We start from the raw sequence: 18,869 nt of genomic DNA, 5'->3' as shown, positions 1-18,869 counted from the left end.
ACTTTTACAGAAAAGAAAATGGCACCTGATTGTGAACGTACGTCATTAAAATCAACCCAAAGAAAGATGCATGTCGTCCAGAAAGTTTTTGATAGAAAGAGAAACCCACAGAGTTTTTAAATCTGTGTTGGAGAAGCTCTACAGGGTGAAAATATTTAAACCGACAAACTTTGGGAGTTTGTAGGGGACATCAAAACAAATATTGTTCCCTAAAGTCATTTTTTCCTGTGATGATTATTTAAACCGGTGGAGGCCGCATTACACTCGTCAGTTGTTAGACGCCGTAGTACGATCTTCTGTTGTCAGAGGGCGTATTATGCTCTTCAGTTGTAGGCAACTGCTGTCCATCAGTGTAGTAGTGCATTGTCTCTGTTTACTAATGGAGCGATCGATACACCTGGAGTGAGTACACTGATATGGTTGGTGCGTACTACGTAGCGCACCACAACGGACTAGCTGTACAGAGGGTTTATCAACAACAATATCCTAATCGCCGTATCCTGCATCATACGACCTTTGCTGCTATGTACCAACGTCTGCGTGAGAACGGGTCATTCAGATTACCTGGACAGGGGCGCCGTCGCACGGTAAGAACGCTGCAATTTGACGAAGGTGTCTTGCAGCATGTGGAGCGGGATCCTTCAATCGGTGCGGCTCTTCGTTAATGTGTGAGTCGGTGTTGTTGGGGACTGTTTAATTGGGCCTTATCTGCTACCTAGGCCATTAAATGGCAGGCACCATTACAATTTTCTCGCCAGAGCATTGCCAGAATTGCTGGAAGACGTCCCGCTCCCTACAAGACAACGGATGTAGTTCCAACATGACGGGGCGCCGGCACATTTCAGTCGTCGTGTGCGTCGATTCCTGGACCGACGGTTCCCAGAAACGTGGACTGGCAGAGGTGGTCCTGTACCATGGCCTGCTCGATCCCCAGCTATGGGGACCTCTGGACTTTTTTGTGAGGGGCTAGATGCGCAACCCTGTTTACGCAACTCCTGAAACTGGGTTGTGTTAATGTGTTGTCTCTTGGTCATAAAAAAAATGGAAAAATGTTTGTTGGTTTAATTAATTTGCGACCAGAGAAATCTTCCTCTACCGGTTTAGGAAAAAATGACATTAGGGAAAAATATTTGTTTTGATGTCACCTACAACCTCCCAGTGTTTGTCGGTTTAAATACTTTTCACTCTGTATATTGAAGACAAGCAACGTTTCAGGAATTTTGTCATAATGGCATGTGGAACTATTGAGGCTGGTAGCACCACATATTCCGCGGAAAGACAGATTTTAGAGCTGCAGTATCACCAGGTCAACAACTTACTGCGAACCTTCCATATTCGGCAGCAGGTGAAGTTATACAAGTTTAATGTACTCTCATTGAATATCACTGGCCAAGATTTGTGAAACTGTGCCTAGAATGTTTTGGGTAATCGTGAATGAACTCAAGAAATTTTGTAAAAGTAAGTAATCGATAGCGTTCTCGCGTCCCGCGCCCGGGTTCGATTCCCGGCGGGGTCAGGGATTTTCTCTGCCTCGTGATCACTGGGTGTTGTGTGGTGTCCTTCGGTTAGTTAGGTTTAAGTAGTTCTGATGACCACAAATGTTAAGTCCCATAGTGCTCAGAGCCATTTTTGAAGTAATCGATAGTCGCCATTGTATACACGAAAGAAAGAAACAAAGCAGACGAGAGGACAATGAGCATACGCCTGTTACATAACTCTGCTATGTGTTTACTCACTGACTAGGATGTCATGTGACAATAGTGCGAGTTGGGTTTCGCATGATGGATATTTTTCGGAATCCATGCGGTCAGCACGGAGGGCGTCAATCTGTACGAGATAGTTTCACTGGAACTGTAGGTAGGGCTTCTGAAGGCATCCTCACACTTAAAGCCGGTTCCAACATACGAAAACACACAGATTTTGAAAGTTTAACAAACTCACAAATGTTGTGAGCTCGACAGACTTACAAATATTGTCAACTGTTGCAAACTTAACACAATACTTCCCTCACATAGTTTGACTCAATATTTCAAATAAATGTTGACGACAGTTGGCAGCTAAATCGAACTTCGACATGAAAACAGTTGTCAGAGTTTCTTGGAGTTGGTTTTCCCTGCGGAGGTACGTTGATACTCGCGAAACGCTTCGGTTTCGGAATAGATAGTGTAAACGAACTGGCTGTGTTCGCCGCCCGAATTCCAAGGCCATCGGTCGCCAAAACTACTCTCGCCTGCTGGCGCGCTTCCCGGCCACTTCGCTTCGGCTCGGCTCGCCTAGCACGTGGCAGCAACAGCCTGGCACAATTCCCGACCTGCCCTCGGCTGTGGCCGAGCGTCGACGCGATGACGAAACGACCGCCTGCCTGCTCAGGTAGCGTGGCTCAGCCTGCCTGTCTGCCCGGCGCATGCGCAAGCGACGCCGCTGCGCGCTTTAGTATGAGCTCGGCGCTCCAGCTGTAAAGCTGCGTGCGGTGCAGTGAGGCCGGCCGGTGCAGCGAGAGTAACAGGCCGCGACCGGGGAAGGGCGGCAGTTGGGAGTGAAGGGTACAGTGTTTAAACAGCGGGTCCGTGGTGTGCAGTGTGCTACATATAAGTCTAAACGCGGAGATCGCCTGTTCTCAGCTCTTATATACTTTTATACCTGCGGTGCTTTACGTGGACGCCTGGATCAGCTGTTCCCTACAACACAGGTAAGGTGGTTCCACGTTTGTTATTTACACTTATCACGGAAGCTCCTAAACTAAGTGGAAAGAAACTCATCGCCTGTGTCTGGTTATAGTAAGCACGTTGCTGTCTCTTGGAAGTCACTGTTTATCATTATTATCATCACCATTCGTATTAAAGTGTGAGCCACCTAGTGGCGACTTTGATGCAGTGCTTCATCCCTTACCGTCTTTACTGCATCACTTCCTACACGTCTCACATTCTATAATCGATGCTTTGACTTTCGAAACTTAAATTGGCTACCCTTGAAGAACGTTCAACTACCAACAGATTGCTGGTTAATCACCCACTTAACGTTTCAGTGCACGGCAATGTAAAAAATGAAAAGCGCCAGATTGCTTTTGTTCTACAGTGTTGTAGAACAAAATCAAACTGGTGCTTTTCATTTATTATAATGTTGTTCTACCAAGAACCGACGGAAGATTCTGTCAGCACGCCAATGTTTTGATCGGAGAGCCCCTATAGTGGTAGTAACTTTTTATGCTTACATGTTCTTGTGTACCTACAGTTAGTATAATAAAAAGCTTCCGTTTTCTGTGAATCGGGAAGTGTTCTTACTTTTGACATCCAGACTTATACTTTCAGTAGGACAAATCATTCAAAATTATCAACTTTCCTGTAGGTTATTTTCAAAAATAGTTTAATTTGACATAAGGTCCCCCTCCCATTTTCGCTTTTTATTTCTTCTGCTATTCATCCAGTTGTTAACTTCAAATGCCCTGAACACGCAAACTCATCAATCGGTTCTGTGGTTTCATTCATTATTTGTACAGTTTTTGTCAGTGATTTCATTAAACATTAGTTAGGCTTATTGCAGTTGCTTTTAGGCCAACTTCAAAACGTACGTCACTAAGTCGTTTCATTAGCTGTTCTATGTTCGCCTGTAGTGCAGATAAGGTCCAACAACAAACAGACTATTAAGTCAAGAGCTGGTCAAGGTTCCTGGTTCGAGTCCCGCTCCGACACACAAATGGTTTTAATGGCAGAAGCGCGCACACTCCTCTGCAAAGTTAAATATTCACTCTCGTAACTGAGAGTCTTTGAACGTAGGTATGAAAACCTTCTATGAGCAGATAAAAATAATTCACAATCAGGCTATCGGAAAGAAAAGAATACAGATCGATAGTGAAATAAAAAAACCAGTTATTACGTTATTTGTTTCACAGCCGATGACGCAATTCGAAGGTAAACAATAAAACTAAATGAAAGAGTAAACACATCTACGAGAGTTTTTAGTAATTAGTGTTTGCAAAGTTAATATTCCGTAGTCCTCTGAATCAGCAAGTACACTATCTGGGAGTGTTGACAGTTCTGACTTAACGCAACCATGCGGAAACCATTAAAACAACAGGAGCTTCACAGGGAGCAATGGAGAGAGACTTGACAAGAAGCATTACGAGGCATATCAAAACAAATAAATGTTGCTGAAGAACAAACTGAAGTTATGACTGATGTGAATGAAATGTGAGTATAGCGTGAAGCCACGCGGGTGGATGATAATTAACCACGGAAATGCTTTGTTCAACAAGAGATAACAGAAGAGACGAACTAATAGAAAGTGAGTAGACAGCTTTAGCAAACATGCAGGAGCGGCATGTATGCGTACAGCCGCCGACTTTAGTGCATGGAGGAGGCATTTATCGATCAGTAGCTATCAAGTGGCTGATATTGGTAAATATAATTTGCTGTGCAGACATTCGGACTTAGTTATATTTCAAAACTATATTTATGGTTTTGCTTGTATAGAAAACTACGCATGAACGAGGAAGAGCATGAAGGAGCAGTGACTACGAAACTGGATCATGTGCTGATGGGACCAGGTTAAAGTTCTCGTCACACCGCCTACGTGTTTACTTACTCTCTTTACGCTACTTGAGGCATATGCTGCCGTGGTTCATTCGGTTGAACCGAATGCCCTTCCCGTCCCTGTGTTCTGTCTCTAATGCTGTCGACGTCGACATAAATGTCGCTCGCTTTGCTGAGTATTTCGTCGTAACAAATTTACGATGCTGTTAGCTCTATTCTTTCGATATCCCAACCGCATGGTATTCAGAGTTCCAGCAACTACGGATACCTTGTTTCCGTTGTGTTCTTTACGATATTTAGACGGCGACTGCTTCGTCTTCGTCATTAACAATAGTTTTTTTTTTTACACGGGCAAAAAGTGGTAACCTACGTTAGTCTTAGCAGGATTATAAGTAACTTCTCATCCACGATTCTTTAAAGAATCTAACTCCAAAAAGTGCATTTTAAGGAAAGCTAGTCTTCATACATATTAATGCTTATGACGTCATCTCTCATTAATTATGTTTCGTACAATGATACACCACTGAAGATGTCTGCAAAGTTATATGTGGATACTGCCTGCAAACAAGTGTGAAGAACAGAAGTAGCGTTAAAGAATTAATGACTCAACACATAATGCCTGCTGATGAATTTTGGCTGCATGAACAGCGAAAATATAGTAACCGATAAACTGTTCCTTTCATTTTTGTGAGGGTGTAAGATAGAAGAAATTTCGCAGTAGTTATGTGTAAAGTTTGTTGGAAGTTGGAAAATGCTCTCATCCTCAAATTCCTGATGAACAAAGTCCAGGTATTCTATCGCCACGAGCTACCCTTTCTCAAAACATATACACAGTTTCTAAGTTTAAGTTTGACTTATTCTGATAAACGTTTAACCTAAGTGTAGACCTCTTAATGAGTAGGTTATAACAGCATTTTAAATTTTGTCAATTATTTCAAACATTTTAGAAATGGAATTTTTGTCCCCCTGGAAGCAGATAGACGACCTGGATATACAGGATATTCTAGGAGGAATGATCAGTATTCAGTGTCACTGAATACTGATCATTCCAAGCAAAAAAAGAAAAGTCTAGTAAACGTGGGCTCTAAAATGTATACCTTAACAGCTATGAGCACTTGTTCAGTACAAATGTTTCGCAGTAGCAAATAGGGTGTTCTTAGCTCTTACGGTAAGCATTTTAGAGCCCTTTGTTTACAAGGCTTTTTTGTTTCGAAAGGTCGTTCCTGTCATATACCTGAACAATGACAATTCCTTCTGGGACACAATTACTGTAGTTAAAGACGTAGAATGTAATGTAAATCATTTAGCACATACGACAGATGGTAAGGTCAATTCGTAGCTTACACTGGACTGGACTTGCTTATTGGCAAGAAAAGTGCGTACAGCTACTGACACAAAAGATCCGTAAAAGTAACGTGTTATTGTTAGAATATGGTAAAATGAGCACGAAATTCAAATACAGGGTGTTTATAAATGAAAGAGCAACTCAGTTTTATCAAGAACCTTATAAATGTTCAATGAGAGCACTATTTGTCACACGGCACACATGAAGTCTGTAGCCGAATTCTTCCCAAACGTTGATAAGTGTGCCTTCAGTGATTGTAGCAGCAGCTGCTTCAATCCGGTTCCTTAATTCAGGGAGGTCTGCTGGTAGCGGAGACACGTACACACGATCCTCGATGAAGACCCCCAGGGGAAAAAATAGCATGGCGTTAGGTCGGGTGATCGTGGAGGCCATGGAAAGCAAGCCCTGTCATTGGGCCCCTTGCGGCCTAACCAGCGGTTGGATACAGTGAAATTCAACCAATCGCATACTTCGCTTTGTCAGTGCTCACATTGAACATTTATTAGGTTCTTGCTAAAACTGTTTGAGTTGCTCTTTCATTTGACATATCACTTATGTCTGTACCTTTATTATATTATTCATTTATAAACACCCTGTATACTGAATTCTTGGAAATGGAGACACGTGGAAAGCTGACTTGGAAATACCACACTTAACACTTCTGAGACCATCAAAGTGGTCTCCGCGATCACTGACACTAAAATGTGAAAGTTTTTTTATGTCGCTTATCTTCGCTCTATATTTCATGAAAAGTATGTACACTCATTAACGATATTCTTAGTGCAGGAATTGAGGGGTCAGAATGATCTGCGATATCAGCTCGTAAACTTCGTACAGTCCGTTCAAGCATGTTGCAGTTCGGATGCTCTGAAAAACGCGATATAACCCGTCGGCTTTGATTAGGGGCGCTGCCAGCCATTAGAGTGACTAAGACGTCATCTCAATCATACCAAATCGGAATATCGGGACGGCTCTGGAATATGGGCGATGATTTCCTTATTGTTAATAATCCGAGAATGGAAGGGGACAAAATTTAACTTACAGCACAAAGGATTCTCTTCCACGCTCTTCACAGTTTGTAGTTCCGTAGTGTGTGTGTGTGTGTGTGTGTGTGTGTGTGTGTGTAGGAACTTGTTTTGGTTTTTGGTTTTTGATGCCAGCCAAGGAAGGCAGGCGGATGCGAAAAACAAGCGATTTGTAAACTATGGAAGGGGCAGAGATGAAGGTAACATTTGCATACATTAGAATGGGCCAAATGGGAGATTTATAGGTAAGCATAATGGTACGCAGGGATTTCAGAACATACGAGGGTAATCCCAAAAGAAAAGTCCCCTATTTTTGCAAGTACATAGACCTGTTTATTCCTACAGTGGTTTACATCAGTTTACAGCTTGAACATTTAGCTATTTTTCGACATTATCACCATTTCTGTCGATGCACTTTTGGAGACGCTGGGCAGTTTTTGTATGCCCATGTCATACGAGCTGGCCGCCATGCTGTTCAGAAAGTCATGAACATCTTCTTTCACTTCGTCGTCGGGGATGAATCTCTTTCCGGTCAAATGTTCTTTTAACGTAGGGAACAGGTGATTGTGCCTGGTCGCCAAGTCAGGACTATAGGGTGGGTGATTATGTTCCACTGAAACTGTTGCAGGAGAGCAACGGTTTGCCGAGCGAGCGATGTGTGGGCGAGCGTTGTCATGGAGAATGTGTACGCCCTTGCTCAACATTCCTCTTCTCCGGTTCTGAATTGCCCGTTTGAGTTTTTTCAGTGTCTCTCAGTACCTGTCATCGTTAATTGTCGTCCCTGTGGGCATCAATACCCCTTTCTAATCCCAAAAAACGGAAGAAAGATGCCGCCACTGGCGTGATTCTTGCTTGGTCTCAAGTGTAAAGTGGTATGTCCAGGTTTCGTCACCCGTGACAGTTGAGTCCGCAAAGTTGTCCTATTCGGCTGCAAGGCGGTGAAGAAATACGCGGGAAGCATCAACTCGTTGCCACATGTGGTCCTCAGTCAGCATGCGTGGCACCCATCTTGCGCACACCTTCCAGAAGTTCAGTGTTTCCGTTAAAGTTTTGTGAGCGGTGCTTCGGGAAACCTCAGGAACCGACGTGCAGAGATCATCCAGGGTGATCCGCCGATCTTCACGCGTGCTTTCCTCAACCTTCAACACTGTCTCCTCCGAAATTGACTGTCTGCCGCTCCTTTGTTCGTCGTGAATTTCGGTCCGACCAGCTGCAGACTCTCTAAACCACTTACGAACATTTTTGACATCCATGCACGACTCACCATACACTTCCGTCAATTGATGATGGATATCAATCGGCGCAGTGCCCTTTGCGTTCAAAAACCGAATAACTGCGCGCAATTCGCACCTGGCGGTAACATCCAACTGGAGCTCCATTCTCAACGGCTGCCAAGCCAAGACTGAGCGCCTCAGCGCGGCATGTGCATGTTTACACACAGTGCGTGAAGCTCTGTTCATAACAGAGTTCTGTAATTATAAAAAAAAAGAGACCTTATTTTTGGGATTACCCTCGTAAGTTGCACATATCGTCACACGCTACGACCAATACGCAGCAAGAGTGGTACATTATCAGAAAATATATATTCCAGGTTTCCTGCAGACATAGTTCTGCTTCGGTATGGATGACAAGTGTGTAACGGTGTGTGGCTGAAAGATCGTGGCAACCCGGAACGTGATCCAAAGCTGAAGCGGACGGGACAGTATGATTCTTATGGGTAAAACGTCTAAATTGCGTACAGATTCATGGTGAATGGATCAAACGTAGTCTCAAGTGCATTCAAGTGGCGCCAACAGCTTGACCAAGGCCGCACAGACGACGGTGATGCTGTCCAGATCTTGCACCACGCGAATGCGGTCTTTTCGGCAAGATGAAAGAACGTCTGGGGGAAAGAGATTTTTGCAACGTTGAGAACGTTCACATAGAGGTTTTCGAAAGGCTCCGTTACAATAGAGAGGATTTTTATCGTCGTGGAATTGACGAGTTATAGAACGTTTGGACTGAGAATTGGTGCCTACGTTGAAAAATAGTGTCAAGTACGTGAGTCACTTTGAAGCGCACTGCAGTGTTCGATAAGTTGACCGGCCATGTCTCCTCGTAGAAGGATGTAGAGTCCCAGATTGCGTTCATTAGTTGTTGTTGATTTCGGACTTTATTTTGGATGGTGTGCATTCCGTGTTAATTTTCTTCCTACGGTTTGTCGTTAGTACTTGACGGTGTTAGTGAGTCAGACTGAATGGGTTCCTAGTTCTGTTTAATCGTGATCTTCTATTATCCTTCTTCGTTACAATAAATTTGTGTGTATATTTATGCCCTCTCACCCTCTTGGCCAGATGCCTGCTATCTTCTTTAGTCCGGTCTAATATTTTTGTCCATTACCCTTAATTGGTTCCCCCTTTTTCCGGTGAAATATTTGTTGTTGTAGTTATTTTGGTTCAAACCCGTGCATACAGTACATAATCTCTGCAAGCTTTTTTTTTTCACACTTCGTGTTGTGTTCCGATGTTTGTCCTATGTATACCGCGCGATGATGTCCAGTAGTATAACGATGACAGAACTGTAGTGGCATTATTACGTCATAGCTCTGTTTTTGCGTTTACTTCTCTGGTAACAAGGAGGATGTTAAGGTGTTAATGCGCAAAGCGGACCCATTGCATTAGTTCTGTCGTTGTGAACCACGCTTCTCAATTGATCACTTGACGTGGGCATGGTGACAGTTTCTTGAAGGAATTTACGGACCACCGACATAAATTAAATATATCCCTCATAGTGTGTGCATATGGACGATGGTTTTGATGCACTCACTCCCTGAACATACATAGTATGCTGTCTCATCTTTATCAGCAGCAAGCGCAGTGTTATTCGCGTACCTTACACAAAGACAACTGTTATCTGTGGCGGACAGAGAAGCGATGTTTACCTCGAAAAAAGTAAACAACGCTGTATCTCCCACGTCAGGATTCTGAGATCTCACTGAATCCGCGGGGAAACTCAATAATCTGGTATTTCGTCTTCTTCTGAGAGAACTGTCATTTTAGAATGAGAATCTTGTGTCCTCTGTCATGAGTACCAGAACGGATCTTTCCTGAAGACATTTGTAGATACACGTGCGGCAAAAACCCTGGAATGTCAAGCAACTCCGGAGTTCTTCGGATTTCACAAATATCTTGGTTGTTCTGTTATTTTGCCATACCTAAATGTAATTCACTCCAATTGTGGAACACGTCTTTGTATTGCATGCATATTAATTAAAGGTATATTACAAGAATAAACTTTTAATTGTATTCTAAATGTCTACTTAATTATCAACCTACACTTAAAATTCCGTGACAATACTACTTCTTCAAGACTGCTTAGAAATCCACTACTTCCAATTGCAATTTCTTTTATTGCTCAGACTTTGAGAAAAACACTGCAATTTTACTGTGATGAACGATCAGGGCTGTCTTTATGGACTGTGAGAAAATTTTAGCTTTTGACCAACATTGTATCGATAAGTGTGTGCATTTCATTTCTTTATTATTGTAATTATGAAAAAAAATTCAAATCTGCATTGGCCACTGCCCAAAACAATTTGTAAATTTTTTGTGGGGAGCATGGGGGCTATGTAAGTAGGATGTTTAGGTTTTTTTATTGGTAACGCCACGTAGCGCTCTGTATGAAAATCACTGGCTGTACTGTGTGCAGTCTGTGGCTAGTTTGCATTGTTGTCTGCCATTGTAGTATTGGGCAGCTGGATGTTAACAGCGCGTAGCGTTGCGCAGTTGGAGGTGAGCCGCCAGCAGTGGTGGACGTGGGGAGAGAGATGGCGGAGTTTTCAAATTTGTAAGAATTGGTGTCATGAACTGATATATATATTATGACTGTTAAGGTAAAAACATTGTTTGTTCTCTATTAAAATCGTTCATTCGCTAACTATGCCTATCAGTAGTTAGTGCCTTCTGTAGTTGGAATCTTTTATTTAGCTGGCAGTAGTGGCGCTCGCTGTATTGCAGTAGCTTGAGTAACGAAGAGTTTTGTGAGGTAAGTGAATTGTGAAACGTGTAGGTTAATGTTAGTCAGGGCCATTCCTTTGTACAGATTACTGAAAGTCAGATTGCGTTGCGCTAAAAAAATATTGTGTGGCAGTTTAACCACAGTCATGTATAAATTTTTCAAAGGGGTCGTTTCAAGATTCCAGGTTCGAATCCTGGCGGGGTCGCCATATGAAACGTCCCCTTTGAAAAATTATACAAGACCGTGCTTAAACTGACACACAATATTTTTTTTTTAGCGCAACGCAATCTGACTTCCAAAAATCCCTACGAAAGAATGGCGCTGACTAACATTAACCTATTCGTTTCACAAATCACTTACCTCACAAAAATCTTCGTTACTCAAGCTACTGCAATACAGCGAGCGCCACTACTGCCAGCTAAATAAAAGATTCAAACTACTGAAGGCACTAACTACTGATAGGCATAGTTAGCAAATGAAAGATTTTAATACAGAACAAACAATGTATTTACCTTAATAGTCATATATATATATATATATATATATCAGTTCATGACATCAATTCTTACAAATTTCAAAACTCCTCCATCTCTCTCCCCACGTCCACCACTGCTGGCGTCTCACCTCCAACTGCGCAACGCTACGCGCTGTTAGCATCCAGCTGCCGCTGCCCAACACTACAATGGCAGACAACAATGCAAACCAGCCACAGATTGCACACGGCACAGCCAGTGATTTTCATACAGAGCGCTACGTGGCGGCGGCGTTACCAATAAAAAAACCTAAACAGCGTACTTACAAGTTATACAGGTGCAGGTGTTATTCAAAAGTGTTTGCGGCATCATGACAGCAAACATCTAAACCATTATATGAACAGTGATATGCCCGAACAATGTGGAATGTTCTAGAAATGACATTATCTTTCGACTGGACAGTTATAAAATTTTAGTCTTGACCTCAGTTGATGGGCTACTCTCAAGTAATATCTCTCTATGAAGTCGGCCAACTCATGTTCAGTCCTGTTAAGAGGTCATTATTCTCGTGTGGACCGGAAAACCAGACGCCTTACAAACTCATTATATTGAAATCAAAAAGCTTCATTGAAAGTGAAAGGAGAAAGTACCAAGTGGATAGAACTAGGAAAAGGAGTAAGACATGTCTACTGGTTGTCGCCTACCCTTTTCAATCTGTTCATAGAAAATCTGATTGACCACTGCACACTACATGACAAGGGCGTAAAAGATGGATGATGATGATGATGATGATGATGATGATGACATTCAAGGATTGAAGATGACGTGAGACTTCTAGCAATAGGCGAAAAAAAATTATCGGATATAATGGATACCATGGAATGAAAATCACTTAAAAATCAAACGTAATGACATGAAGAGCCAATAAAAGGCTAACGATAATACAGAAGAAAGAAATATCAGAACATGTGCATAGCTTTGAATACCTAAGAGGCATGATAGAAACAGACTGGAAGAGCAGCACTCATTACATGGATAGTATATGGTAGACATGTGAGTGGCTCAAAGACTTCTTAAGTAATAGAACCCAGTACGTTGTCCTCGATGGTGAGTGTTCATCGGAGGTGAGGGTATCATCTTGAGTGCCCCAGGGAAGTGTGGTTGGTCCGCTGTTGTTTTCTATCTACATAAATCATCTTTTGGATAGGGTGGAAAGCAATATGCGGCTGTTTGCTGATGATGCTGTGGTGTACGGGAAGGTGTCGTCGTTTAGTGATTGTAGGAGGATACAAGATGACTTGGACAGGATTTGTGATTGGTGTAAAGAATGACAGCTAACTCTAAATATAGATGAATGTAAATTAATGCAGATGAATAGGAAAAAGAATCTTGTAACGTTTGAATACTCCATTAGTAGTGTAGCGCTTGACACAGTCACGTCGATTAAATATTTGGGCGTAACATTGCAGAGCGATATGAAGTGGGACAAGCATGTAATGGCAGTTGTGGGGAAGACGGATAGTCGTCTTCTGTTCGTTGGTATAATTTTGGGAAGGTGTGGTTCATCTGTGAAGGAGACCGCTTATAAAACACTAATACGACATATTCTTGAGTACTGATCGAGCGTTTGGGATCCCTATCAGGTCTGATTGAGGGAGGACATAGAATCAATTCAGAGGCGGGCTGCTAAATTTGTTACTGGTAGGTTTGATCATCATGCGAGTGTTACGGAAATGCTTCAGGAACTCAGTGGGAGTCTCTAGAGGAAAGGAGGCGTTCTATTCGTGAATCGCTACTGAGGAAATTTAGAGAACCAGCATTTGAGGCTGACTGCAGTACAATTTTACTGCCGCCAACTTACATTTCGCGGAAAGACCACAAAGATAAGAGAGATTAGGGCTCGCACAGAGGCATATAGGCAGTCATTTTTCCCTCGTTCTGTTTGGGAGTGGAACAGGGAGAGAAGATGCTAGTTGTGGTACGAGGTACCCTCCGCCACGCACCGTATGGTGGATTGCGGAATATGTATGCAGACGTTGAATATTGTCAAAAGAGGCCTTTTATAAGAAAATGGGAATTTTTTCCAGCAATATGGACAAAGTATTAACGAAAAGGATAATACAGTATTTTGTATGAATTGTCCTCGGGTATGGTGCTGAAATGCTGACATTTAGGAAGAAAAACAGAGCAAGGCTGAAGGCTTTTGAGATATGGATGATAGAAAGTGTAATCAGGATGGATAGGGTGAAAAATTAGTGGATGAGCAAAGCTTACTGAATGCAATCAAAATAAGGAAAATCAACTCGATGGAAAGTATTTCAAGAAAGGAGGAGGGGCTTATAAAAACAGTCTTAGATGGATATTTGGGAGGAAAGAGGAGGCGAGAGTGGAAGACTTTTCAGATCCTGGATGATGTGATGGACGGCAGCACATACTGCAGTATTAAGAAGGAAGCAATGGATTGCAGGAAATGGAGACGCAAAGGACCTGCTAATATAGCTGAAAATTATCATAATCATTGTTATTAGTCTCGTGTCAACAGTACTTACATATTTTCTGTCATGTGCTTAATAAAAGATTTCTTGCCGTATACATGCAAGGAAGGTAGAAATTCTTAGTATTATTTCTTTCAAATTCCTTCCAGTTCAGCTCTGGCTTTTTCTGGCCTACGTTGCAAGATGACAGGTATCCTGTCTCATTCACTGTAACATTTTCGTCCATCACTCTCGACTGGCCCTTTACTTTTTCGTCTAGTAAACAGAAAATAATCCGATGTGCGATGTTAATTGGTGACCGCTAGTTTCTGTAACTTCGGTAGTGGTCTTCAAAGATGGATTTTTTCTAATTATTTAGTCTGATGCTACGAGAGGTATCGTCAGAGGTTTTAGACACAACTATTCAGATTTTCTGGTGTTTACTATTTCGAAGAATGATTGTTTCCAGCATTTTAAAGCTAAAAATATTGAGGAAAGCCGATTTGTAATAGAGCGAAGAGTATGAACATACTGTACACCGAGACTGTTTGAAACAATTTGGTCCCAGTACCAAATCACTAACTGTAGTATAGCGTGGCCGTAGATATATGTAAAAGAACGTGCGAGACGTTATAACATACTTACGCACTGGCTGTTGCGGATGCTATATCATTGCGAGTTAGGCGCTGAGGATCACTGCATATTGGATAAGACAGGACAGGGGTTCACACCCCCACCTAGCCATTAACTGCAGGTTCCTTAACCAACTCCAGTTTATTGCTAGAATGGCTCCAAATAGGTGACCTTCATTCATTCCGATCGAACCTAGCAAGTAGTGGCTGGATATTGTAAACAGAGAATGTAAGTGTTTGTTTGGGGATTGGGCTTTGATCGTCAGTGCTTGGTGCTGACAGCTTTCATTTTCTGCCAGTCTATGCTAAAAATGGATGCTTAAGCGAAGTGCACGTCGATCTGAACAGCAGTTATCCTCACGCGTTGCATTGGCCGTATGTTTTACAGATACATATTTTGAAGAACCATATCGATGGGAGCATTCATATCCATGAGATCAGTGCGAAATGTACACACATGTCAGTCACTCAGCAACGAGACCTGTAGGCTGATTTTTATGTCGTTCCTCAAAACTGCCAACAGCCAGTGTAGTTCACATAGTGGAAATATTTATTTGTTTGTCATTAGCCTTCCAGTTGGCCGATTTTACGGAGAACCTCGTCTCTTCAGGCGAATGTTGGGTTTCTTTTATCTCAAGGCTACATTCATATCGTTCTCCTAACCATGATCTACAGAATAAGCACGTCTGTTTGATTACGTCAACGTTCTAATATATATCTCATTCGAGCATGTCACATCGTTTCGTGCAAAGGGCTAAGTTGGTATTGATACCGGGATGTACGTGACAGCAGAGGCGTCCGTAGAAATGTATCCAAGAGGGAACAAAATTCTAAAACAGTAATATTCGATATAATTGTTTCGGTGAATTTGCTTATGTATAGTGGCCCAAAAACTAAATTTGATAGGAGTTACAGAAAACTATTCAATCTCAAACGAGGGGTGGTGTCGTCTCAGTGTTTTTAGGTACTTTACTTTTATAGCGAAATGGCAAGCATGTTTCATTAGTTGAAGCAAAGTAGGACGATATATTTTTATGTCATTAATATGAATATCAATATCTCTATTTTGATTCAAAGATCTAAAATTACATCTTTCTTGTGATTAAATCTGTAGTATTCAACGAGTTATGCACAAGAAAATTTTGTTCGTGTACCAAAAATATTAGGTTTTAACCCAAAATTAAAAATCTGAAACCGAAGAAAACGTCACAGCGACTGAGACAATCGTCTTGCAACAAAAACAGTTAGGCGACAAATCGAAATTACAAGGTGTACAAGTTTGTTTCCGCCGCTTTTTCCTCAACTTTTGACGCTTTAATGAATCATTGGTTACACATCTATCATTCAAAGTATTTTCCATCGCTGGCCACTACTTTCTCCCATCTTTGGGGCAGTGTACGAATCCCGCGACGAAAAAATTGTTCACCTTTTGAAGCTATCCACGAATCGATCCAATTTGTGACTTCTTCATGAGATCGGAAATGTTGGTCAGCCAGGCCATGCGCCATCGATCTAAACAGGTGATAGTCAGAGGGAGCAATGTCTGGAGAATATGGCGGTCGGGGTATGACTTCCCATTTTAACGTTTCCAAGTACGTTTTGACATCTTTTACAACGTGGGGTCGAGCGTTGTCGTGCTGCAAAATCACTTTATCGTGCCTCTCGCTGTATTGCGGGCGTTTTCATTGTAATGCTCTGCTGAAACGCATTAATTGCGTTCTATAACGAGCACCTGTGATTGTTTCACTTGGTTTTAACACCTCATAGTACACGACGGCGAGCTGGTCACACCAAATGCAGAGCATGATCTCGGAACCGTGAATATTTGGGTTGGCCGTCGACATGGAAGCATGGCCGGGATATCCCCATGTTTTTTTGCATTTAGGGTTATCGTAATGAGCCCATTTCTTGTCCCCGGTCACAATGCAATGCAGAAATTCCTTCCGTTTTTGCCTCTGTAGCAACTGTTCACAAGCACACAAACGCCTTTCAACGTGTCTTGGTTTCAACTCACACGGGACCCAAGTTCCTTCTTTCTGAGTCATGCCCATAGCCTTGAGACGTTTCGAAATGGCTTGCTGTGTCACTCCCACTAATCGTGCCAGTTGTTCTTGAGTTTAACGCGAGTCTTCACTCAGCAAAGTCTCCAATTCTGCATCTTTGAAATAATTCTTTCTTCCACCACTATGCCGGTCTAAGACATCAAAATCACCGTTCTTGAAGCGTTGAATCCAATCACGACACGTTCTTTCACTAATAGCGTCCTTACTGTACGTACTTGAGAGCATTGGATGAGACTCAGCCGCTGTTTCCTTCATATTGAAACAAAACAGTAACATCTCCCGCAAATGACTAGAATTAGGCTCGTAAACCGACATTTTCAGTCAAGTACAACTTCATGACGCAGACACAAATCCACTAATGTTTGAATGAGGTTATGTTGACCGAGGTCCAAGCTGACTGCCTGACGTCCGCGATTTGTTTCTTTCGGCCGCTACTTACCGGTGTCGCCACCTATCGGCAATCGGCGGAAGCAAAGTTGTACATGTGTTGTCACCGCCAGTTCGAATACCTACATCATTTAAATAAAAAATTCATCAAATATGAAGGGCTTATTTCAATAGTGGTGCAAGTCCATTACCTCCACTTTTCTGCCTATAATGCTTCTGAAATTAATAAATCAAACAAACAAAAAGAAAGGTTCATCTCTAGCAAGAAGCCATATGCTTGAATATTTCCGGTATCTCAACTGCAGATTATTCAGCGCTCATTTAACTTTAGGATTCTGTATATCTAAATGAACAAAAATGGACTTGTACCACTATTGAAATAAGCTCTTCATATATACTAGGTAAAAACTTCCTATATTCAAGTTCACATGAATATTTCATTTTCGACAACCGGTTTCGACAGCCTTTGCTGTCATCTTCTGGTCTTCAAAAATTGTTACAAAACGTGTTCATTTCGTGTTGGAACCTTATGCCCCTAGAACTTAGAACTACTTAAACCTAACTAACCTAAGGACATCACAGACAGCCATGCCCGAGGCAGGATTCGAACCTGCGACCGTAGCAGTCGCGCGGTTCCGGACTGCGCGCCTAGAACGGCTAGACCACCGCGGCCGGCCGCTATCTTCTATACTGCCCTAAGCAACTTGGTTGATCATGAAGGATCGCCTACTCCAGAGTTCTGATATGGCCTACAGTGTGGATATAATAAAACTTCCGCTGCTTGAGCCAGTGTAGACGGAAAACTGTTTGTCGTACTTTATAGGAATGATCTTTTACAGAAGCTCAAAATTTAGCGCGGACTTCAATGCGAGATGCTTATAACAGTTTCCACAACGAACCTTTGTTTCGAAACCTGGCAGAAAATCCAGAGAGATTCTGGTCGTATGAGAATTATGTTAGCAGCAAGAAACAATCAATGCCTTCTCTCCGGGATAGCATTGGAAACACTTTCGAAGACAGTGCTGCCAAAGCAGAGTTACTAAACATAACCTACCGAAATGCATTCAGAAAAGAAGACGAAGTAAATATTCCAGAATTCGAATCGAGAACAGCTGCCAACATGAGTTACGTAGAAGTAGATATCCTCGGGGTAGTGAAGCAACTTAACTCAATAGAAGCAAGTCTTCTGGTCCAGACTGTATACCAATTACGTTCCTTTCAGAGCATGCTGATGCGTTAGCTCCATACTTGACAATTATATACAACCGTTCGCTCGACGAAAGAACTGTACCCAAAGACTGGAAAGTTGTACAGATCACACCAATATTCAAGAAAGGTGGTAGGAGTAATCCACTAAATTACAGGCTCATACCGTTAACGTGGAATTGCAACAGAATTTTAGAACATATACTGTGTTCGAACATTTTGAATTACCTCGAAGAAAACGGTCTATTGACACACAGTCAACATGGATTTAGGAAATATCGCTCCTGTGAAACACAACTAGCGCTTTATTCACACGAAGTGTTGATTGCTATTGACAAGGGATTTCAGATCGATTCCGTATTTCTGGATTTCCGGAAGGCTTTTGACACTGTATCACACAAGCGGCTAATAGTGAAATTGCATGCTTATGGAATATCGTCTCTGTTATGTGACTGGATTTATGATTTCCTGTCAGAGAGGTCACAGTTCGTAGTAACTGACGGAAAGTCATCGAGTGAAACAGAAGTGATTTCTGGCGTTCCCAAAGATAGTGTTATAGGCCCTTTACTGTTCCTTACCTATATAAACGATTTTGGAGACAATATAAGCAGCCGTCTTCGGTTGTTTGCAGATGAAACTGTCGTTTATCGACTATTAGTCATCAGAAGATCAAAACAAACTGCAAAACGATTTAGGAAAGATATCAGAATGGTGGAAAATGGGAGTTGACGCTAAATAA

At 42.1% G+C, this 18,869-nt stretch overlaps 1 protein-coding gene across 2 annotated transcripts in view; it reads left to right on the top strand.

Moving 5' to 3' along the window:
• Positions 1-2,251: 2,251 nt before the first annotated feature.
• The window catches only part of LOC126278473 (galectin-6-like), a 448,782-nt gene continuing 432,164 nt past the window's right edge, over positions 2,252-18,869 (top strand). The window contains exon 1 of one of the 2 annotated variants that reach the window (XM_049978617.1): positions 2,252-2,694. The gene's annotated coding sequence lies outside the window, so the exon portion shown is untranslated. The remainder of the gene's footprint in view (positions 2,695-18,869) is intronic. The other variant, XM_049978616.1, reaches the window with a different exon arrangement.

This window comes from Schistocerca gregaria, chromosome 6 (genome assembly GCF_023897955.1).
Source record: "Schistocerca gregaria isolate iqSchGreg1 chromosome 6, iqSchGreg1.2, whole genome shotgun sequence".
Classification (NCBI taxonomy): domain Eukaryota; kingdom Metazoa; phylum Arthropoda; class Insecta; order Orthoptera; family Acrididae; genus Schistocerca; species Schistocerca gregaria.
Note: the sequence above shows the minus strand (reverse complement) of the source record. Positions and strands in the feature narration are given on the sequence as shown.